Below are 24241 nucleotides of genomic sequence, written 5' to 3' on the forward strand. Positions count from 1 at the left end.
AATATATTTCATTGTAATTCAGGGTTTCCATAATTGGATCCTCTTTATTGGGGATAGTCTTTGCTTCTTTTATTGACGTATCACTTTACTACTGTGAAGTACAAGCTTTCCCAAAGTAGACATATCTATTTTTTTTTCATCTAATTTGTCATAAGTATCACAGTATTGACTGAATGTTTATCTTTCTATAGCAAATTTGATCACTTTCATTCAACTCAATTATTTCAGTATTAGTTGATAACATTCTCCTGGTGTTCAATTTCAACCAAATTAAAACCACACTTACCTGAATGCTAATCTCTTATTTTCAAATGGTTCTCACAGTAGAGTATTCTTTAAAAGAAGATCCTGCTGAATTGCTTCCAAGTGATCCCAAATGACAGCTAAAGTCTCTGCTACAAGGAAAATGAAGATGTTAAGATAATAGTGCAAAGATAATAGTATATTTTGGGGGTTGATTTAGGATTAAAAAAAAATATAGGCTAAGGGGATCTGTGTAAGGAGAATTGGTTAAAAATAAATGAAGGAAATGTGGTTTCAAATGAATTTCATATATTCAAATATTAACCATGGTATAAAACTAAAATAGAGAGTTGACTGATTTTAACAGAAAATTGAATAGAATATGAATAGAATTGCATATACAGTTGAAATAACCAGATTTTCTTTTCATGTAACTTGATTCTTATATCAGACAACGCCAGAACTTAATTAAGGGACACTCATTAAGAGCACAAATATTCACAGTGCATACATGAAAAAAAGATAATAAACTAATTACAATGACAAATAATTAAAAGTGAAAAGTAGAAAATTAACAGAAACCTTTAGTTATTCACTTTGTATATGTTCCTGGGGAATTTTGTCAAGGAAATTGGGAACTCACTCAAATTAGATTTTGACGTCTATTAAGCACACCCATAATGCGCATCTCATAGATTGTATACCCTTTGTTCCCATCTGTAGGTTCAAAGTCGGCCATGAAGGTGGTGCAAGGTGAGGGTAGGTGTGACTAGGAATTCTAGATGATGTTAGATGGCTGATTTAAACACAAACTTTTAGGAAAGAATTAAGGAAAAAGTTTATATTTCTTGCTGGCACAGAAATTTTTTTTTACGTTTGTAGAGTTGTCACAATATATTTATTCCAAAAACACTTTACAAGATCTTTTTATTTTTTTGATTGGGTAACTAAATTAATAGATTAGGGTGGTGCAGTAGACATTGCTTACCTAGATTTCAGTAAGGCTTTTGACACTGTTGGACACATTCTCTTTAATATTTTTATTAGTGATATTCCAGATGTCTTTTTGCTTATGATACTAAGATGTATAACATGGTTGTTGTTCCAGGAGGAATAAGCCAAATGGCAAATGATTTAGGTAAACTAGAAAAATGGTCAGAGTTGTGGCAGCTGACATTTAATGTGGATAAGTGCAAGATAATGCATCTTGGACGTAAAAACCCAAGGGTAGAGTACGGAATATTTGACAGAGTCCTAACCTCAACATCTGAGGAAAGAAATGTAGGGATAATTTTTTCAGATGACTTAAAAGTAGGCAGACAATGTAATAGAGCAGCAGGAAATGCTAGCAGAATGCTTGATTGTATAGGGAGAGGTATTAGCAGTAGAAAGATTGAAGTGCTCATGCCATTGTACAGAACACTGGTGAGACCTCACTTGGAGTATTGTACGCAGTACTGTAGACCATATCTCCAGAAGGATATTGATAATTTAGAAAGAGTTCAGAAAAGAGCTACTAAACTGGTTCATGGATTGCAGGATAAAACTTACCAGGAAAGGTTAAAGGAACTTAACATGTATAGCTTGGAGGAAAGACAAGACAGATGGGATATGATAAAAACTTTTAAATACATGAAGGGAATCAACACAGTAAAGGAGGAGACTATATTTAAAAGAAGAAAAACTACCACAACAAGAGGACATAGTCTTAAATTAGAGGGGCAAAGGTTTAAAAATAATATCAGGAAGTATTACTTTACTGAGAGGGTAGTGGATGCATGGAATAGCCTTCCAGCTGAAGTGGTAGAGGTTAACACAGTAAAGGAGTTTAAGCATGCGTGGGATAGGCATAAGGCTATCCTAACTATAAGATAAGGCCAGGGATTAATGAAAGTATTTAGAAAAATAGGCAGACTAGATGGGCCGAATGGTTCTTATCTGCCGTCACATTCTATGTTTCTATGTTTCTAAGCTAAACCTATGTGCCCGGGCACATGGGAGTATTGTCCATATGTGCCTACAATACTAGATACAGGACATGAATTGCTGGTGACAGGAAAAAAATGCATAAAGAAGAGGGTACTAATAGGTCTCTAATTAGGCGGTTTAGGCGGCTGCCTAAGGCCTCGTGCTGGCTGGGGCCTCGCGGCCGCCTAAACCGCCTGTGGGCAGACTGTGTCAGGTCCTCGGTCACTGACTGAGGACCTGACACCAGGAGAGGGCTTAGCGGCTTGCCCGGTATGCCGCTGGGTGCGAGGCCCCTCCTGGCTGCCCGGCCAGCCACCGCAGACACCGGTCTGCAGCTCCGCAGTGAGCAGAGCTGCAGGCCACGTGTCTCGCAAAAAACGGCCAATAAGAGCATTGCCACGGGTTACCACGGCAACGCTCTGATGGTCTCGCGAGATTACATGGTCTGCAGCTCTGCGGAGCTGCAGACCGGGAGCAGTGGCCACCGGACCACCAGGGACCCCACTGGACCACCAGGGACTAAAGGTAGGCTCTCTCACCCCCACCACACTCTGCCTCCCTACCACCCTCCCCATCACCCTCAGCCTCATCACCCTCCATACCACCCTCAGCCAGCCTCACCACCCTCCCCACCACCCTCAGCCTCACAACCCTCCCCACCACCCTCAGCCTCATCACCCTCCCTACCACCCTCAGTCTCCTCACCCTCTCTACTACTCTCAGCCTCCCCACCCTCCCCACCACCCTCAGCCTCACCACCCTCAGCCTCCCTACCACCTTCAGCCTCCCCACCCTCCCCACCACCCTCAGCCTCACCACCCTCCCCACCACCCTCAGCACCCCACAACCCTCAGCCTCAGCACCCCCCACCACCCTCAGCCTCAGCACCCCCCACTACCCTCAGCCTCACCACCCCCTCAGCCTCCCAACCCTCCCCCATACCATCAGCCTCACCCCCCTCCCCACCACCCTCAGCCTCACCCCCTCACGACCCTCAGCCTCACCACCCCACTAGCCTCAGCACCCCCCACCACCCTCAGCCTCAGCACCCCCCACCACCCTAAGCCTCAGCACCCTCAGCCTCACCACCACCCTCAGCCTCACCACCCCCACCACCCTCAGCCTCACCACCCCACCACCCTCAGCATCACCCTCCCTCACCACCCTCAGCATCACCACCCTCACCACCCTCAGCATAATCCCTCTCACCATCCTCACCACCCTCAGCATCACCCCCTCACCATCCTCAGCATCACCCCCCACCCCCTCAGCCTCACCCCTCACCACCCTCAGCCTCACCCCCCACCCTCCTCAGGCTCACCCCCTCACCACCCTCAGCCTCACCCCCTCACCACCCTCACCATCAACCCCCTCCTTCTCACATCACCCCCTCCTTCTCGCATCACATCACCCCCCTCACTCTCACATCACCCCCCCTCACTCTCACATCAACCCCCTCTCACTCTCACATCAACCCCCCTCACTCTCACATCAACCCCCCCTCACTCTCACATCAACCACCCTCCTTCTCACATCACCCCCCTCCTTCTAACATCATCTCTCACCATCACCCCGCTTTCCCTCTCACCATAACCCCCCTTTCCGTCTCACCATCACTCCCCTCACACCATCACCCGCCATACACACAACACACTTCAGTCTCAGACAAAAACGCAAACATGCTCACAGAGACATACATTCTCACACACAAGGATACTCTCTGTCAGATACACTCTCAGGCACATACACAGGTAAACTGTGCATCAATGTGTATATGTGACACCGCCTCTGTTGCACATTATCAAATGTGTATTTATATCAGCAGCTCCACCACTAGTTATAAATCAAGTGTGAGTCACCCTGGGATTCCCTGATACCTGGAACAACAAAGGCAAGTCTCTGGCTGAGTGCCGGGTTCGCGGCTTGAGGTGGTGGAAGCTTGTTTTGTCGGGTGGTCGGATCTGTCCCGGTGGTGCTTCACGTCCGGTGCGGGATTGTGGTGGCTTAAGGTGGAGGCGAGTACTTGACGTGGGGCAGGCTCTGCATTTCTGTTCCGGTCCCGTCTTCGACGCCTTTTGCGTTGGTGGATTTTAATGGGGACTGCTTCGCTTAGCTGTGGTGGAGCTTGTTGGGGCGGTGGTGGAGCTTGTTGGGGCTTCCTGCTTGTTATTTGCTTCAAAAATTGATTAAAGAGTCTGTCCAGCTTAGACTCAATATCCTGCCATGCTTTGCTGGTACCAGGAGGACACATGGCTGCCACCATATTGGGAGAGTCGCAGATGAGTATGTCAGCCTGGGCGACTGTGCTCTTTGCGTCCGTTAGCTCCAGACAGCCTCTCAGGGGTGGACCGGGATAACCCCCACCGGTCCGAGGGGGCGGAGGGGTAACGGAGCTCCTGCCGGGAAGTAGCTGCTCCTGGGCATCCCAGGATCGGGGGATCAGCCGCCTCTCCCGCCTGGTGAGCACCAGGCCACACTTGCCACGCGGAGGTAAGTAAGACTCTGTCGAGTTGCTGACCGCTATTAAGCATGTCGGGTCGGTCAGGTAGGAGCAACATTGCTGGGTCATCCCCTTCTGGGGTGAAATTCGCTTGTTGATAGTTGCTTAAAGTGAGATATTGAGGGAGCTCACACGAAGTGCGTCTTTCCTCAATGACAGCTAGGCCCCGCCCCCCGGAAGCTGCATTCTTAGTGAGAGGAGGGACAGTGTAGCTGCTGCTGATTTAATAGGGAAATCAATAGCTAGGCTACTGTATTCAGTGTCCACTACAGTCCTGAATGACTCATCTGATCTCTGCTGTAAGGACAACACCCCAAAACATCAGTCTGCTTTTTTTTTTTCTGTGTAATCTAATTGCAGTTTCCTGCCTGCCAGCGTGTGTGTCAGGTTCACAGCCTATACTGTGCCCACTTGCCCAGTGCCACCACTCATATCTGGTGTCACAATAGCTTGCATTTAAAAAAAAAAAAAACATATATAATAGCAGTCAGTTTCCTTCACACGTGTGCGTTTCAGGGCCTGCCAGGGCACAGTGTCACACCAGTGCAACTCATATCTGGTGTAACAGTAGTGTACATAAAAAAAAAAAACTAGAAATTTGACTGTGACATAATAGCAGTCAGTAGTGATGTACCGAACTGTCCGCCGGCGAACAGTTCCCGGCGAACTTAGCGTGTTCGCGTTCGCCGCGGCGGGCGGACACATGCGCAGTTCGATCCGCCCCCTATTCGTCATCATTGGGCAAACTTTGACCCTGTGCCTCTCGGTCAGCAGACACATTCCAGCCAATCAGCAGCACTCCCTCCCTTCCACACCCTCCAACCTCCCTCCCAGCATCCATTTTCGATTCATTCTGAAGCTGCATGCTTAGTGAGAGGAGGGAAAGTTTAGCTGCTGCTGATTAGATAGGGAAATTGATAGCTAGGCTAGGGTATTCAGTGTCCACTACAATACTGAAGGACTAATCTCATCTCTGCTATAAGGACAGCACCCCCAAAAGCCCTTTTTAGGGCTAGAACATCAGGCTGCTTTTTTTTTTCCTGTGTAATCTAATTGCAGGTGCCTGCCTGCCAGCTTCTGTGTGAGGTTCACATTGGATACTGTGCCTACTTGCCCAGTGCCACCACTCATATCTGTTTTTACAATAGGTTAAGCTTTACATTTAAAATAAATATTTTTTTTTCACTGTAATAGAAGAGCAGTTGCCTGCCTGCCAGCTTCTGTGTCAGGTTGGATGCCTTGCCCATTTGCACAGTCAGTGCCACCACTCATATCTGTTTTAACAATAGGTTAAGCTTTACATTTAAAATAAATATTTTTTTTTTCACTGTAATAGAAGAGCAGTTGCCTGCCTGCCAGCTTCTGTGTCAGGTTGGATGCCTTGCCCATTTGCACAGTCAGTGCCACCACTCATATCTGTTTGAACAATAGGTTAAGCTTTACATTTAAAAGAAATACTTTTTTTTTCACTGTAATAGAAGAGCAGTTGCCTGCCTGCCAGCTTCTGTGTCAGGTTGGATGCCTTGCCCATTTGCACAGTCAGTGCCACCACTCATATCTGTTTTAACAATAGGTTAAGCTTTACATTTAAAATAAATATTTTTTTTTTCACTGTAATAGAAGAGCAGTTGCCTGCCTGCCAGCTTCTGTGTCAGGTTGGATGCCTTGACCATTTGCACAGTCAGTGCCACCACTCATATCTGTTTTAACAATAGGTTAAGCTTTACATTTAAAAGAAATATTTTTTTTCACTGTAATAGAAGATCAGTTGCCTGCCTGCCAGCTTCTGTGTCAGATTGGATGCCTTGCCCATTTGCACAGTCAGTGCCACCACTCATATCTGTTTTTACAATAGGTTAAGCTTTAGATTTAAAAGAAATAATTTTTTTTCACTGTAATAGAAGAGCAGTTAGTTGTCTGCAAGTGTCTGGGTGTCAGGCCTACTTCAGCGTGTGCTCTGCAGACCTGTGCCAGCGTGCTTTGACAGTTGCCAATCATATCTGGTGTCTCTTTAGCGTGCTTTTACAAAGAAAAAAGGTTTCCAGTGTAAGCTAATAGCAGCCAGTCAGTGTCCTTCAAGCGGCTCTGTCAGGCCTTCCTTCAGCGTGTGCCCTGCACAACCCTGCCAGCGTACTTTGACAGTTGCCACTCATATCTGGTGTCTCTATAGCGTGCTTTTACAAAGAAAAAAAGTTTCCAGTGTAAGCTAATAGCAGCCAGTCAGTGTCCTTCAAGCGGCTCTGTCAGGCCTTCCTTCAGCGTGTGCTCTGCAGACCTGTGCCAGCGTGCTTTGACAGTTGCCAATCATATCTGGTGTCTCTATAGCGTGCTTTTACAAAGAAAAAAGGTTTCTAGTGTAAGCTAATAGCAGCCAGTCAGTGTCCTTCAAGCGGCTCTGTCAGTCCTTCCTTCAGCGTGTGCTCTCCAGAACTGTTCCAGTACACATTGCCAATCATATCTGGTGTCTCTATAGCGTGCTTTTAAAACCAAAAAAATGTTTTCACTGTTATAGATTGAATAGCAGTTACTTGTCTTCAAGCGGGTGTGTCAGGCCTACAGTGTGTGCTCTGCAGAACTGTTCAAGTGCACATTGCCAATCATATCTGGTGTCTCTATAGCGTGCTTTTACAAAGAAAAAAGGTTTCTAGTGTAAGCTAATAGCAGCCAGTCAGTGTCCTTCAAGCGGCTCTGTCAGTCCTTCCTTCAGCGTGTGCTCTGCAGACCTGTGCCAGCATGCTTTGACAGTTGCCAATCATATCTGGTGTCTCTATAGCGTGCATTTACAAAGAAAAAAGGTTTCTAGTGTAAGCTAATAGCAGCCAGTCAGTGTCCTTCAAGTGGCTCTGTCAGTCCTTCCTTCAGCGTGTGCTCTCCAGAACTGTTCCAGTGCACATTGCCAATCATATCTGGTGTCTCTATAGCGTGCTTTTAAAACCAAAATTTTTTTTTCACTGTTATAGATTGAATAGCACTTACTTGTCTTCAAGCGTGTGTGTCAGGCCTACAGTGTGTGCTCTGCAGAACTGTTCAAGTGCACATTGCCAATCATATCTGGTGTCTCTATAGCGTGCTTTTACAAAGAAAATTTGTTTTTAACTGTTATAGATTGAATAGCAGTTACTTGTCTTCAAGCGGGTGTGTCAGGCCTACAGTGTGTGCTCTGCAGAACTGTTACAGTTCACATTGCCAATCATATCTGGTCTCACAGTAGCTTGCACGCATAGTACCACTATTCCCCAAAAAAATGACAGGCAGAGGCAGGCCACCCCGCAGGGGCCGTCGTGGTCGTGGTGCTGTGATTCCCTTTTGCCCTAGAATAATGCCCAGTTTTCAGAAGCCACGTACCCTGAACTTGAAAAGTTCTGAGGACATAGTTGACTGGCTAACACAGGACACCCAATCTTGTACAGCCTCCGCTCGGAACCTTGACGCACCATCCTCCTCCAGCTTAGCTTCAGGCACCTCTCAAGATACCACTCACCCACCTGCCGCCACCACCAAAACTAGCACCACAGCCACTTTACTTGGTATGTCAGAGGAGTTATTCACACACCCGTTTGAAGAAATGAGTGATGCGCAACCATTATTGCTAGAGGATGTAGATAACAGGGATATGTCTCAGGCAGGCAGCATTAAACACATGGAGGTACGGTGTGATGATGATGATGTTGTACCCGCTGCTGCTTCCTTTTCTGAGTTGTCAGATACAAGCGAAGCGGTTGATGATGACGATGCGTCCATGGATGTCACGTGGGTGCCCGCTCGGCAAGAAGAAGAACAGGGCGAAAGTTCAGATGGGGAGACAGAGAGGAGGAGGAGACGAGTTGGAAGCAGGGGGTGGTCGTCGCAAGGAGCTAGTGGCACAGTCAGACAGCATGCATTGGCACCCGGGGTCAGCCCGACAGCACGCCAATCAACGCATGCTGTGTCCACCACCAGAATGCCGTCATTGCAGAGCTCAGCAGTGTGGCATTTTTTTGTGTGTCTGCCTCGGACAACAGCGATGCCATTTGCAACCTGTGCCAAAGGAAAGTGAGTCGTGGGAGGTCCAACACCCACCTAGGTACAACTGCTTTGCGTAGGCCCATGATCTCACATCACAAACGCCTATGGGATCAACACATGAGTACAAGCAGCACGCCTACTCTAAGTCGCCATCCTCCTCCTGGTCTAGCATCTTCAGCCACGTCAACCACTGCTGTCCTTCTTGCCCCCTCTCAACCATCCGCCACTCCGTCTCCTGCCTTGAGCAGTTCCCGCTCATCTGCCCACAGTCATGTGTCTGTCAAGGACATGTTTGAGCGTAAGAAGCCAATGTCACCAAGTCACCCCCTTGCCCAGCGTCTGACAGCTGGCTTGTCCGAACTATTAGCCCGCCAGCTTTTACCATACAATCTGGTTGAGTCTGAGGCGTTCAAAAAATGTGTAGCTATTGGGACACCGCAGTGGAAGGTACCCGGCCAGAATTTCTTTTCACAAAAGGCAATCCCCAACTTGTACTCGATTGTGCAAAAGGAAGTCATGGCATGTCTGGCACACAGTGTTGGGGCAAGGGTCCATCTGACCACTGATACCTGGTCTGCAAAGCATGGTCAGGGCAGGTATATCACCTACACTGCGCATTGGGTAAACCTGCTGACGGCTGACAAGCAAGGAATGCGTGCCATTGCAGAGGAGTTGGTGACACCGCCACGAATTGCAGGCAGTCCTGCTGCCACCTCCTCTACTCCTCCTACTCCATCCTCTTCCATAACCTCTTCGGCTGAGTCCTCTTGTGCTGCTGCGTCTTGCTCCACATCAACGGCACCCCCCCAGCTCCCCAGGTACTATTCCACATCCCGGATACGGCAGTGTCACGCCGTCTTGGGTTTAACTTGCTTGAAAGCAGAGAGTCACACCGGACAAGCACTCCTGTCCGCCCTGAACGCACAGGTGGAAAAGTGGCTGACTCCGCAGCAACTGGATATCGGCAAAGTGGTGTGTGACAACGGAAAAAATTTGATAGCGGCATTGAAGTTGGGCAAGTTGACACATGTGCCGTGCATGGCACATGTGTGTAATCTGATCGTACAACGCTTTGTGCATAAGTACACAGGCTTACAGGACGTCCTGAAGCAGGCCAGGAAGGTGTGTGGCCATTTCAGGCATTCCTACACGGCCATGGCTCACTTTGCCGATATCCAGCGGCGAAACAACATGCCAGTGAGGCGCTTGATTTGCGACAGCCCTACACGTTGGAATTCAACACTCCTAATGTTCGACCGCCTGCTCCAACAAGAAAAAGCTGTTAATGAATATTTGTATGACCGGGGTGCTAGGACAGCCTCTGGGGAGCTGGGAATTTTTTTGCCACGTTACTGGACGCTCATGCGCAATGCCTGTAGGCTCATGCGTCCTTTTGAGGAGGTGACAAACCTAGTCAGTCGCAACGAAGGCACCATCAGCGACATCATACCATTTGTTTTCTTCCTGGAGCGTGCCCTGCGAAGAGTGCTGGATCAGGCTGTAGATGAGCGTGAAGAGGAAGAGGAAGAGTTGTGGTCACCATCACCACCAGAAACAGCCTTATCAGCATCGCTTGCTGGACCTGCGGCAACGCTGGAAGAGGATTGTGAGGAAGAGGAGTCAGAGGAGGATTGTAGCTTTGATTAGGAGGAGGAGGAGCAAGACCAAACACAACAGGCATCCCAGGGTGCTCGTTGTCACCTATCTGGTACCCGTGGTGTTGTACGTGGCTGGGGGGAAGAACATACCTTCAATGACATCAGTGAGGAGGAGGAACGGGAAATGAGTAGCTCGGCATCCAACCTTGAGCAAATAGGGTCTTTCATGCTGTCCTGCCTGTTGAGGGACCCTCGTATAAAAAGGCTGAAGGAGAACGACCTGTACTGGGTGTCCACACTACTAGACCCCCGGTATAAGCAGAAAGTGGCGGAAATGTTACCGAATTACAACAAGTCGGAAAGGATGCAGCATTTGCAAAATAAATGAAAAAGTATGCTTTACACAGCGTATAAGGGTGATGTCACAGCACAACGGGAATCTAACAGGGGGAGAGGTGGAAGTCATCCTCCACCTCCTCCTCCCACGACCACGCCGGCAAGGACAGGACGCTTTAAAGACGTGTTGTTGATGGAGGACATGCAGACCTTTTTAAGTCCTATGCATCGCCACAGCCCTTCGGGATCCACCCTCAGAGAGCGACTCGACCGACAGGTAGCAGACTACCTCTCCTTAACTGCAGATATCGACACTCTGAGGAGCGATGAACCCCTTGACTACTGGGTGTGCAGGCTTGACCTGTGGCCTGAGCTATCCCAATTTGCGATAGAACTTCTGGCCTGCCCCGCTTCAAGTGTCCTGTCAGAAAGGACCTTCAGTGCAGCAGGAGGTATTGTCACTGAGAAGAGAAGTCGCCTAGGTCAAAAAAGTCTAGATTACATCACCTTTATTAAGATGAATGAGGGATGGATACCGAAGGGACTGACACTGGGCGATACATTCGATTAAAAAAGGCCTGATGAGATGAGCTGCCTTGGGCTAAAAATGGTCCACACGCTGCTGTATTTTAGCTCTGAATGACGTTTGACTTGCGTGACTTATCCGCCACCAGCGGCTGCAACAATACCAAATTTTTCAGGCATGTGTACATGCCTAATTTTTAGGCCCACTGGTGCAGCACTGTGGCTTCAAAAACCAAACCAAAAAAAAAATCCTCCAAGATGGCACCAATATACCAGTGGTCTAAGCATCTTCCCACCTTGGCCTAAAAAGGGGAGGTGATTCAACAATTAAAAATCTCTGCCATTTACACGTCCACTGATAGGAGACGCGGAAGGTATTAAACTGATATGAACAATACTAAACTCACCACTCCTATCTGGTGGCACATTAGCTTGCCCGCGCAGTGCCTCAAATTTCAAGTAAGAGGACCGACCAAGCATCTACTTCCATCTCCCTGTTACATAAATCAATGCCATATCCAAAGAAATTGTAGAGAATATCCAGGATAGTTTTACAGGGCCAAATCATGTCGCCTGTTGAAAGAGGTGACCTTGCTCGGGTCCCAGGTGTGCGGTTCCTAAAATGGCTGCCATATACATGTCCTCTGATAGGAGACGCGGAAGGTATTAAACTGATATGAACAATACTAAACTCACCACTCCTATCTGGTGGCACGTTAGCTTGCCCGCGCAGTGCCCCAAATTTCAAGTAAGAGGACCGACCAAGCATCTTCTTCCATCTCCCTGTTACATAAATCAATGCCATATCCATAGAAATTGTAGAGAATATCCAGGATAGTTTTACAGGGCCAAATCATGTCGCCTGTTGAAAGAGGTGACCTTGCTCGGGTCCCAGGTGTGCGGTTCCTAAAATGGCTGCCATATACACGTCCACTGATAGGAGACGCGGAAGGTATTAAACTGATATGAACATTTACTAAACTCACCACTCCGAGTGCTGTTATTTATTTAATTTTTTTGTGGTGAGGCTTTACAGGACAGAGTGCTTCTCCACGGGACATGTTAACTCACGGGCAGCTGGCTCATCAAGGAACCAGAGCAGCTTGAACGAGGTGACCTTGCTCGGGTCCCAGGTGTGCGGTTCCTAAAATGGCTGCCATATACACGTCCACTGATAGGAGACGCGGAAGGTATTAAACTGATATGAACAATACTCCACTCCTATCAGTAGGTCCGTCCCATTGTGATTTATGCCCCCCACCCACCGCGCAGGGATGGGGGCCGGGGGGGAGGACAGTAGGTCCCCCCATTGTGATTTATGGCCCCCACCCACCGCGCAGGGGTTGGGGAGGACAGTAGCTCCCCCCAGTGTGTATCATGGGCTTTGAGGACAGGTGTCAATCCATACCTGCCAAGTGACCCTATGTAGGGGGGACAGTCTCTATTCTGCTCTGTGTCAGTGTGTATCATGGTCTCTGTGGACGGTGAACAGTCTCTATTCTGCTCTGTGTCAGTGTGTATCATGGTCTCTGTGGACAGGGAACAGTCTCTATTCTGCTCTGTGTCAGTGTGTATCAGGGGCTTTGAGGACAGGTGTCAATCCATACCTGCCAAGTGACCCTATGTAGGGGGAACAGTCTCTATTCTGCTCTGTGTCAGTGTGTATCAGGGATCATTAGGATAGGTGTCAATCCATATCTGCCAAGTGACCCTATGTAGGGGGAACAGTCCCTATTCTGCTCTGTGTCAGTGTGTATCAGGGATTTGACTATCTTTATTCAGATTCAAAAATTACAATTCCAGGAAAAATTTAACAAACATTTACAAGAACATGTTATGCACATCATAGAAACAACGTAAACCTCTTTAAAGCCACAAACTTAAGACAAAAAATACGTACACACAATGTGTAAGGGTTTGAAAGAATATTCTGAATCCTTACATGTTTACTTTATCGTTTGTTTGATTTTTGTGAACCATATATAAACTACAAGCAGCGTGAAAACTATAAAAACTCAAGTGGCCATGCTGATCAAATTAAATAGTATGCTTTACACAGCGTATAAGGGTGATGTCACAGCACAACGGGAATGTAACAGGGGAAGAGGTGAAAGTCATCCTCCCCCTCCCACGATCCCGCCATATCTGCCAAGTGACCCTATGTAGGGGTAACAGTCTCTATTCTGCTCTGTGTCAGTGTGTATCATGGTCTCTGAGGACGGGGAACAGTCTCTATTCTGCTCTGTGTCAGTGTGTATCAGGGGCTTTGAGGACAGGTGTCAATCCATACCTGCCAAGTGACCCTATGTAGGGGGAACAGTCTCTATTCTGCTCTGTGTCAGTGTGTATCAGGGATCATTAGGATAGGTGTCAATCCATATCTGCCAAGTGACCCTATGTAGGGGGAACAGTCCCTATTCTGCTCTGTGTCAGTGTGTATCAGGGATTTGACTATCTTTATTCAGATTAAAAAATTACAATTCCAGGAAAAATTTAACAAACATTTACAAGAACATGTTATGCACATCATAGAAACAACGTAAACCTCTTTAAAGCCACAAACTTAAGACAAAAAATACGTACACACAATGTGTAAGGGTTTGAAAGAATATTCTGAATCCTGTGACACGTCATAATTCCCTTTTATTCCAGAAGTTTGGTCCTTAAGGGGTTAAAGCCACAAACTTAAGACAAAAAATACGTACACACAATGTGTAAGGGTTTGAAAGAATATTCTGAATCCTTACATGTTTACTTTATCGTTTGTTTGATTTTTGTGAACCATATATAAACTACAAGCAGCGTGAAAACTATAAAAACTCAAGTGGCCATGCTGATCAAATTAAATAGTATGCTTTACACAGCGTATAAGGGTGATGTCACAGCACAACGGGAATGTAACAGGGGAAGAGGTGAAAGTCATCCTCCCCCTCCCACGACCCCGCCATATCTGCCAAGTGACCCTATGTAGGGTTAACAGTCTCTATTCTGCTCTGTGTCAGTGTATATCATGGTCTCTGAGGACGGGGAACAGTCTCTATTCTGCTCTGTGTCAGTGTGTATCAGGGGCTTTGAGGACAGGTGTCAATGTTAGGTGATTTCTGCCCTTTATGGATTAAAAGCAGACTCTGCATCAACTGTGCAATTTTCCATGGGAGTTTTGCCATGGATCCCCCTCCGGCATGCCACAGTCCAGGTGTTAGTCCCCTTGAAACTTTTCCATCACTTTTGTGGCCAGAAAGGTTTTAAAATTCGCCTGCCCATTGAAGTCAAAGGCGGTTCGCGCGGTTCGCCGGTTCGCAAACATTTGCGGAAGTTCGCGTTCGCCGTTCGCGAACCGAAAATTTCGGGTTCGCGACAACACTAGCAGTCAGTTTCCTTCACACGTGTGCGTTTCAGGGCCTGCCAGGGCACAGTGTCACACCAGTGCAACTCATATCTGGTGTAACAGTAGTGTACATAAAAAAAAAACTAGAAATTTGACTGTGAAATAATAGCAGTCAGTTTCCTTCACACGTGTGCGTTTCAGGGCCTGCCAGGGCACAGTGTCACATCAGTGCCACTCATATCTGGTGTAACAGTAGTGTACATTTAAAAAAAAAATACAGGGGGCTTGTTGTCACCTTTCGGGGACCTTTGGTGTTGTACGTGGCTGGGTGGAGGAAGAGACCTTCAATGACATGGCTAGCTTGGTATCCAACCTTGTGAAAATGGGGAGTTTGCGGTTGTGCGGTTCGCCCGTTCGCGAATGGACTGTTTGCGGTTGTTTGCGGTGCGTTAAACGGGGAGTTTGGTCTGTCACTGTGAAGCGGGCATAACCCTTACACTACCTGATCGATACAACATCATACCTAGTTACATATAGTTACATAGTTAGATAGCTGAAAAGAGACTTGCGTCCATCAAGTTCAGTCTTCCTCACACCTGTTTTTTGCTGTTGATCCAAAAGAAAAAAAAAAAAAACCCAGTTTGAAGCACAATTTTGCAACAAGCTAGGACAAAAAATTCCTTCTTGACCCCAGAATGGCAGTCAGATTTATCCTTGAATCAAGCAGTTATTACCCTACATTGAAAGATTATATCCTTGAATATTCTGTCTTTGCAAGTATGCATCTAGTAGCTGTTTGAACATCTGTATGGACTCTGATAAAACCACTTCTTCAGGCAGAGAATTCCACATCCTGATTGTTCTTACAGTAAAAAAACCTTTCCTTTGCCTTAGACGAAATCTTCTTTCTTCCAGTCTAAACGCATGGCCTCGTGTCCTATGTAAAGTCCGGTTTGTGAATAGATTTCCACACAATGGTTTGTATTGGCCCCGAATATATTTGTATAATGTTATCATATCCCCTCTCAGGCGACGTTTTTCTAAACTAAATAGGTTTAAATTTGTTAACCTTTCTTCATAGCTGATATGTTCCATTCCTTTTATTAATTTTGTAGCCCGCCTCTGCACTTTTTCTAGTGCCATGATATCCTTCTTTAGAACAGGTGCCCAAAATTGCACAGCATATTCAATATGTGGTCTTACCAGTGATTTATAGAGAGGCAAAATGATATTCTCGTCCCGAGAATGAATGCCCTTTTTCATGCATGACAATACCTTACTGGCCTTGGCCACTGCTGATTGACATTGCACATTGTTGCATAGTTTGTTGTCTATAACAATTCCCAAGTCCTTTTCGTGTGTTGTTATCCCTAATTCGCTTCCATTAAGGGTATACGTTGCTTGTGTATTCTTTACGCCGAAGTGCATAACTTTGCATTTTTCAACATTAAATTTCATCTGCCATTTGAGTGCCCAGTCCTCCAGTCTATCTAAATCCTTCTGCAGCAAAGTAATATCTTGCTCACATTGTATTATTTTACAAAGTTTTGTGTCATCTGCAAACACTGAAACATGACTTTCAATGCAGTCTTCAAGATCATTTATAAAAATGTTAAATAGAAGGGGTCCCAGAACAGACCCCTGAGGGACACCACTTGCCACCTCTGTCCAGCTTGAAAATTTACCATTAACGACAACTCTTTGTATTCTGTTTTTAAGCCAATGTTCTACCCAAGAACAAGCATTTTCATCGAGACCGATTTCCTTGAGTTTGAACACTAATCTTTTGTGTGGAACTGTATCAAATACCTGATGTTTTAAAGCACGTTATTCCAAACAATTTAGGAATTATGGATTAAAACCAGACTCTGCATCAACTATGTAATTTTCCATGGGACTTTTGCCATGGATCCCCCTCCGGCATGCCACAGTCCAGGTGTTAGTCCCCTTGAAACAACTTTTCCATCACTATTGTGGCTAGAAAGAGTCCCAGTGGGTTTTAAAATTCGCCTGCCTATTGAAGTCTATGGCGGTTCGCCCGTTCGCGAACATTTGCGGAAGTTCGCGTTCGCCGTTCGCGAACGGAAAATTTTATGTTCGCGACATCACTAATCTCAACATGTATAGTTTGGAGGAAAGACTAGACATGGGGGATATGATAGAAACATTTAAATACATAAAAGGAATCAACACAGTAAAGGAGGAGACTATTTTTAACAGAAGAAAAACTACCACAACAAGAGGACAAAGACTTAAATTAGAGGGGCAAAGGCTTAAAAATAATATCAGGAAGTATTACTTTACTGAGAGGGCAGTGGATGCATAGAATAGTCTTCCAGCTGAAGTGGTAGAGGTTAACACTCCGTGCTTGAGAGAGTAGCACCTGGAGGAGCTGCAGGCTGAGCTCCCAGGTCCTCTCTCCACTGGCGGATCAGGCTCTTTCCCTCCCCTGCCGGTTGCCCGCAAGGTCTGGCACTTGTACAATGCCAGCCCTGCATTAGCTGGCAGGGGAGAATCTAAGGGGGGTTAGTGAGGGGTGGCAATTGCCAGTGAAGGGCAGTACAAACTTACAATTTAAATAAAACATGTTAAATCATAATAGATGCAGAAAGAGTAAGTTTTACTCTTGTATTAATCTGGCCAACCTCCATATTGTAAACTCTTAGTGGCACATTAGAGTAGAGCATAACTGCTGGCTGGTATTTGGTGATCAAGACTTGGTATTCTCTCCTTACACCATTAAAGCCTCCACCTGCCCACCATGGGTGGGAGCTGGGGATGGTGATCCTAGGTGCATTCCTTGTGTAATTATTAGAGCTTCCACCCACATGGGAATTTGGGGCATAAAGGATGTCTTCAACATCCATTATACTAATATTGGGGTCACAAGCGCTGCCAGGGGGTCATAGAGAGTAACAGGTGCCTGAAATTCAATGATCAATTAAAATGTTTACAGAATTTTGGCCAAGTGGAATTGACATGTGACCGAAAGTTGGTCACATTGAACAAAACATAACCTTTCATTACTGCCTTTATGTATCTTTCACCATTTTCATTAATGCCATGGATAAACCTCCACTTCTCTAAGAGTATTTTCAGGTGATCATTTTGGCAACATTGTCAAAGAAAAATTCTGAAAATGTTATGATAGAAATATTATATAAACCCATACACAATGCTTCAATATTTTTTTTGTGAGACCTGTAAAAATTATATATATTTTTCTAACATATTTCAGACTGCTTTATAGATTTACTTTTGTAAAAATATCATATTTTCATCAGCATTGTTGTGGAGTCCCAAAGCATACTCAGTAAATCACTTTTTTCAGTTTTCCACAAATAAATATTTTCTCCTGTTATCTCTGTCTAAATCTTTTTCTTTGCAGTCAAAATAAAATGTAAACAATTTGCTAGGAACATGGATCTAAGGTCTGTTTCTTTCAGGGCTTCTAGAATGAAACATGTGACTGTATATCAGGAGAATATGAGATGAAAGTGGATGCTGGATAAGAAAAATTGGTTAATTGCTTTTGAAATGCTTTGATTTGAAGAATGTTTTTTTACTTTGTGTTCTAGAAATTTACAAAACTATGTGAGATAATATGTGACCAAATTTCTAACCAGCTTTCCTTAGTTTTTTCATCTCAGTTTTAGTCAAAATGTGTCTGTTTTAGCATACATTTAACAATTTATATTCAATTCAGTGTTGAATAAAGTTCTGTTTGTTCATAGAGAGATATGCTCTGAGCTTGTTAAGAAATTTAGTGAATGTTAAGTAAATATAATTTTAACATGTAATCACTAAAAAGAAATCAAGACACGCTGTGATTGAATGTGATGCAGAAATAGAGGAGGTAATTGGAACGGAACAGGAGCACGTGTACAGACAAGACAAGTCCAGATGAGAAGTGACTGAAGGCGGATTGAAAGTTTATTCAGGTTTAACTAATGCAGAATCCAAAGGTCTAATTACCACACAATATGAAGTGGCTATGATTAAAAGCACAGATTGGGTGCAAGAGCTGATGGTATCCAGCAAAGATGCCACTAAAGGTAAAAGATAAGTGACTAAAGCTGAATTTTAGGCTACTTGAAAGTTTTTAAAAATCCTTTCCGTGTTTTTTTTGTTGTTTTTTTTTGTTTTTTTGGCTGCCATTGCAATTGGTTTACTGGTACACCGAGGTGTCTATGAAATCTGGCAAAAAAATTAAACAGAAAACACTAAATTTGCAGCTGATGACTTAAAGGAATAGTATCCCTGACTTCCTGTTCAGATATTAGTGAAGGCAGCCATAGTTCTACTTGACAGACCTGCCTCTGTGAGTTTGATGATGCAAGAGCTGAAAGCTTCCTTACATTCAGATCTCATGAAGATTGCATTAGATATAAGGTCAGATATGCAAGAACTAGGGGCCAGAACAACTAAATTAGAAGATAGAATAGACAAGATTGCAGATGCATATAAGTCTCTAATTGATGTATATTCCTCCATGTAAAAAAGGTTAAAAAAACCTGGCAGAAAGGGTGGCTGACCAGGAAGATAGAGCCCTGCGTAACAATATTAGAATCTGAGGAGTTCCGGAAGCTATGAAGCCTAAAGAGTTAACTCCATATGTACAAGAGCTATTTAAGGCCTTGATTACAACACTAACCGAGGCAGATATACTTCTTGACCGCACACATTGTCTTCCCAGACCTAGTGTCTCTTACTACACCAAGGGATGTTATCACTAAGATGCATTATTTTACCGTAAAAGATAAAGTGATGATGGCTGCTCGTATTAAGGGTCCTTTACAAGGCAAATTTGAAAAGGTTCAACTGTTCATAGATATATCATCAACAACAATGCTTAAAAGACATACCTTTGCACCCATTACCACAGTGTTACATTCAGCTAACATACTTTAGTGGGGAATCCCAACTAAACTCTTGGTGAAGAGGAACAGGACTGATAAGTCTATCTTTTTGATGGAAGAAGGGAAGAAACTTCTCCAGGAATGGAATATACCTCTGCAAATGGACTCTACCGGGATAGAACCTATGAAGAGTTCACAGGTGAAACTCAAAAGAGATTGGATAAGAGTTCCCACTCACCACTGATTAAATGTTCTGATGCCCTCTAAAAATAATCATGCTGGCATTTAAATAATTAGCTTATTAACCAGGTTATATAATTTCTGGTTAAAGGGTATATTTTCTTATAAAAAGGTTATATTAAAAAAAAAAAAAAAAAAAAAGAAAAGTTGATAAGAGGTATACTCTAAAATCAGGTTAAGCTATGTTAAAACAAAGATCAGATGGTAAGGGGAATTGGAAAATCATCCCTCATTTATTAGTTTAGTATCTTAATGGTAATGATAATTCAATTTTATACCATGCGCAATACTGCAAATTTTTTAACCTAGACACTCACAGTGGCTTTTAATTTTAAGCCATCGTTAAATCTGTTTTTTTTTTCATCTTTATATCATGTCAGGTAGACATGTTAACCGGTTTGTGATGCGGTCACCGGCCCGCCGAGCCTCACGGTCGTGCCCGACCGGCACGACCGCTCCGACTACAGGAGCTTACCTGCTCGTCGGCGAGCCGGGAACCGCGCGTGTAGTTCTTCTGGGCATCACGCCCGAATCCAATATGGCGCCGACCACGTGGTCGCGTCTATGGATAGCCCCGCCCCCGAGAATTATACTAACGTGTGCGTGACGTCACGACGTCAACGCACACGCACGTTCTGGGGTCAGAGGTCGCCCTCTGACCAATCATAGCTTAGAGAGGGGTATTTAAACCCCTAATTCACCCTAGTACTTTGCCATGTCGTGGTTTCAGTTTCCTGGTTTCCTGAAAGTGCTAGTTTCGTGTTTCTGATTTCCTGGTATCCTGATCCTTGGCGTTTCCCTGGTTATTCTGATCTCTGGTTTCCCTGACTTGGCTTGTCTTATCGGTATTGAGTATTTTCTGGCTTCCTTGACCTCGGCTTTCCCTTTGACCTTTCTCTGTCTCTAGCGTATTAGTCCGGCCATTCTAAGGTCCGGTTTACGCTCTGTCCTGTTATTTTTCCTTTTCTGACTTATGTATATGTTTACATAGATTCTGCGTGCTGGACCACATTACTAGTCGTGACATTACGACATGGCGATGGATCCTGCAGAACTATGCAAACATATGATCGCCTGTGAAAATAGGGTGGAGGATATGGACCACAGGTTAGACCAATTTGCTCAGGCATTTCAGACCTTGCTCCAAAGGACTGCCTATTTAGAGGTTCCTCCTGTACCACCTGTGGTTCCGCCACCTGTGGTGGTTCCCGTACCACATAAACCACCGTCCATAACTTTGTCACCGCCCCCTCGTTATGGAGGTGATTCTAAGGAATTTAGAGGTTTTTTAAACCAAATAGAATACCACTTTGAGGCCTCCCCAGGTTCATTCCCAACAGATAGATCTAAAATAGGCTATCTGATGAACCAATTAACTGGAAAAGCCTTGACTTGGGCTAACCCCTTATGGGAAAGTGGTGACGCAATAGCCCGTGATTACAGTACCTTTCTTACGGCCTTTAAGGCTACATTTGAACCTAAAGGCAGGGAGAAGAACGCTGCCAAAGCCCTTATGAGAATCAGGCAAGGCAATCGTTCTGTAGCCGATTATGCAATAGAGTTCAGGACATTAGCGTCTGAGGTTGATTGGACCAATAGCGGTCTGGTGGCTGCTTTCTCTGAAGGTTTAGCTGAGAATATACAAGATGAAACTGCAGCTAGAGACCTTCCGGTTAGTCTTAATGAGTTTATTGCCTACATGATAAATATTGATAACCGGCTCAGAGAGAGAGAGAAAAACAAACAACGTAACAGACGTTCTAATTTGTCCATAGCTCCTCGTTTCTCTAACCCAGTGGTGAGTAGCCAAACGCCTCTTCCAGAACCTGAACCCATGCAATTGGGTAGTGCTAAACTCACTGAGGCAGAGAGACAACACAGACGTAACGAGGGGTTATGTATGTATTGTGGCAAGAAGGGACATCTAAGATCGTCATGCCCGGTTCGGCCGGAAAACTTGCACACCTAAGGCACGTACGGAGACCGACCTTAGGTGTGATGTATATGTCCCCTAAATTGACTAAGAACCGTTTCCTGGTCAAAGTAACCTTATCTTTCGAGAACACTACTGTTCAGTGTGAGGCTATGATTGACTCTGGGGCAGCGGAGAATTTCCTAGACAAAGAGTTCTCTGCTAAACATCTCCTGCCCTTAAGACATAAAGAGAAACCTATAGCAGTCGAGGCCATTGATGGAAGGCCTCTTACCCAGCCTTTCATCACACACGAAACTCTGCCAATCACTGTTTCAGTGGGTATTCTCCACTCTGAAGAAATGACCTTTCAAATCATATCTTCACCTACAGTTCCGATAATACTCAGTTTCCCTTGGCTCCTGAAACACAATCCACGTTTGGATTGGATTGAAGGAGAGATTGTGAGTTGGGGTGAGAGATGCAAAGGTGTTTGCTTTAAGCAAATCCCACAACCTATTGGCACCATTAATGTTCCTGTTACACCTCCCTTGACCACACAAATTCCACAGCAGTATATGGATTTGAAAGAGGTATTTAACAAGGTCCAGTCAGAAGGGTTACCTCCTCATAGACCTTATGACTGTACTATTAACTTATTACCAGGGACTATGCCTCCCAAGGGAGGAGTCTATGCCTTGTCCCCCCAGGAAAATCTTTGTTTGGAGGAATATATTAAGGATGCTCTCAGAAAGGGTCATATTCGTAGGTCCTCCTCACCAGCCGGGGCTGGATTCTTCTTTGTCTCTAAAAAAGAAGGAGACCTACGCCCTTGTATTGATTATAGGGGTTTGAATAGGATTACCATAAAAAATGCCTACCCTATTCCCCTTATATCAGAGCTATTCGACAGATTAAAGGGAGCTCGAGTCTTTACCAAGCTCGATCTCCGAAGTGCCTACAATCTAGTCAGAATTAAGGACGGTCACGAATGGAAGACCGCATTTAACACCAGAATGGGACATTACGAATACCTGGTTATGCCGTTCGGATTATGTAACGCTCCAGCGGTATTCCAGGATTTTATCAACGATGTCCTAAGAGAGTACCTTCACATGTTCGTTCTAGTGTATTTGGACGACATTCTCATCTATTCCCCAGACCTAGAGACACATCACGAACATGTGAGAATTGTACTGAAAACCCTGTTACAGAACGGCCTTTACTGTAAACTGGAGAAATGCCAGTTTGACCAAACGGAGATACAATTCCTTGGATACGTTATATCTCCGTCTGGTTTCCAGATGGATCCTCGTAACCTGGAGGCAGTCTTACAGTGGCCATTACCCAAGGGCCTTAAAGCTACTCAACGCTTTATAGGTTTTGCGAATTACTACCGCAAATTCATAAGGGGATTTTCCTCCGTGATTTCCCCTATAACCAATTTAACAAAAAAAGGAGCAAATTGTATATCTTGGCCCAAAGAAGCAAGAGAGGCATTTGAACGATTAAAATCTTTATTTTCCTCAGCACCTGTCCTGACCCATCCTGATCCATCCAAACCATTTATCCTAGAGGTGGATGCATCAGAGACAGGAGTTGGAGCCATTCTGTCTCAAAGAGAGAGTCCTGATACGCCTTTACATCCCTGTGGATTTTACTCTCGCAAACTCACACCTGCAGAGAGGAATTACGACATAGGGAATAGGGAACTTTTGGCCATTGTACTTGCCCTTAAGGAATGGAGGCATCTCTTGGAAGGTTCCAAAGAGCCACTTTTGATCTTTACTGATCATAAGAATTTGGCTTATATTGGGGACGCTAAGAGACTGTCCTCTCGTCAGGCTAGGTGGTCATTGTTCCTCTCCCGATTCAATTTCGTAATTACATACAGACCTGGTACTAAAAACACCAAGGCAGATGCACTTTCTCGGCAATTTGAGACAGATGAAGTTCCGGAACAGGTGATATATCCTATTGTACCTCCTGAATGCCTCATTGCCACTACAGTTTCCGAAGTGTCTTCTCCACTCTTCTGTGCCATAATAGCAGATCAAACTCAGGCACCTGTGGGAAAACCTCCGGACAAACTGTATGTGTCACCTCAGTTTCAAAAGAAGGTACTAGATTTGTTCCATGACAGCCTCACAGCGGGCCATCCTGGAGTCCATAAAACTCTCTCTGCCATCTCCAGAAGATTTTGGTGGCCTGCTCTTAGAAACGATGTCAAAGATTATGTTGGGGCATGTCAAATATGTGCTGTTTCTAAAGTTCCTCCCAGGTCACCTCCTGGACTATTACAACCACTGCCCATACCTAGTGCTCCATGGACCCACTTGGCCATGGATTTCATTGTGGATCTACCCAGTTCAAACGGGTTTAATACAGTCCTTATGGTCATTGATAGATTCACGAAGATGGCACATTTCGTCCCACTTAAAAAATTACCATCTGCTCAAGATCTAGTTCAAATATTCTTGAGAGAGATCTTTCGGTTGCACGGTCTACCCAAAAGCATAGTATCTGACAGAGGTACCCAGTTTGTTTCTAGGTTTTGGCGTTCCTTTTGCAAACAATTGGGCGTCGAACTCTCCTTTTCGTCAGCATATCACCCTCAAACAAATGGAGCAGCAGAGAGGGCGAATCAGTCTTTAGAAGCCTATTTACGTTGCTTTATAAATGCCAATCAATCTAACTGGTACGAGCTCTTACCCATGGCTGAGTTCG

The sequence above is a fragment of the Pelobates fuscus genome, chromosome 5, assembly GCF_036172605.1.
Source record: "Pelobates fuscus isolate aPelFus1 chromosome 5, aPelFus1.pri, whole genome shotgun sequence".
Lineage (NCBI taxonomy): Eukaryota > Metazoa > Chordata > Amphibia > Anura > Pelobatidae > Pelobates > Pelobates fuscus.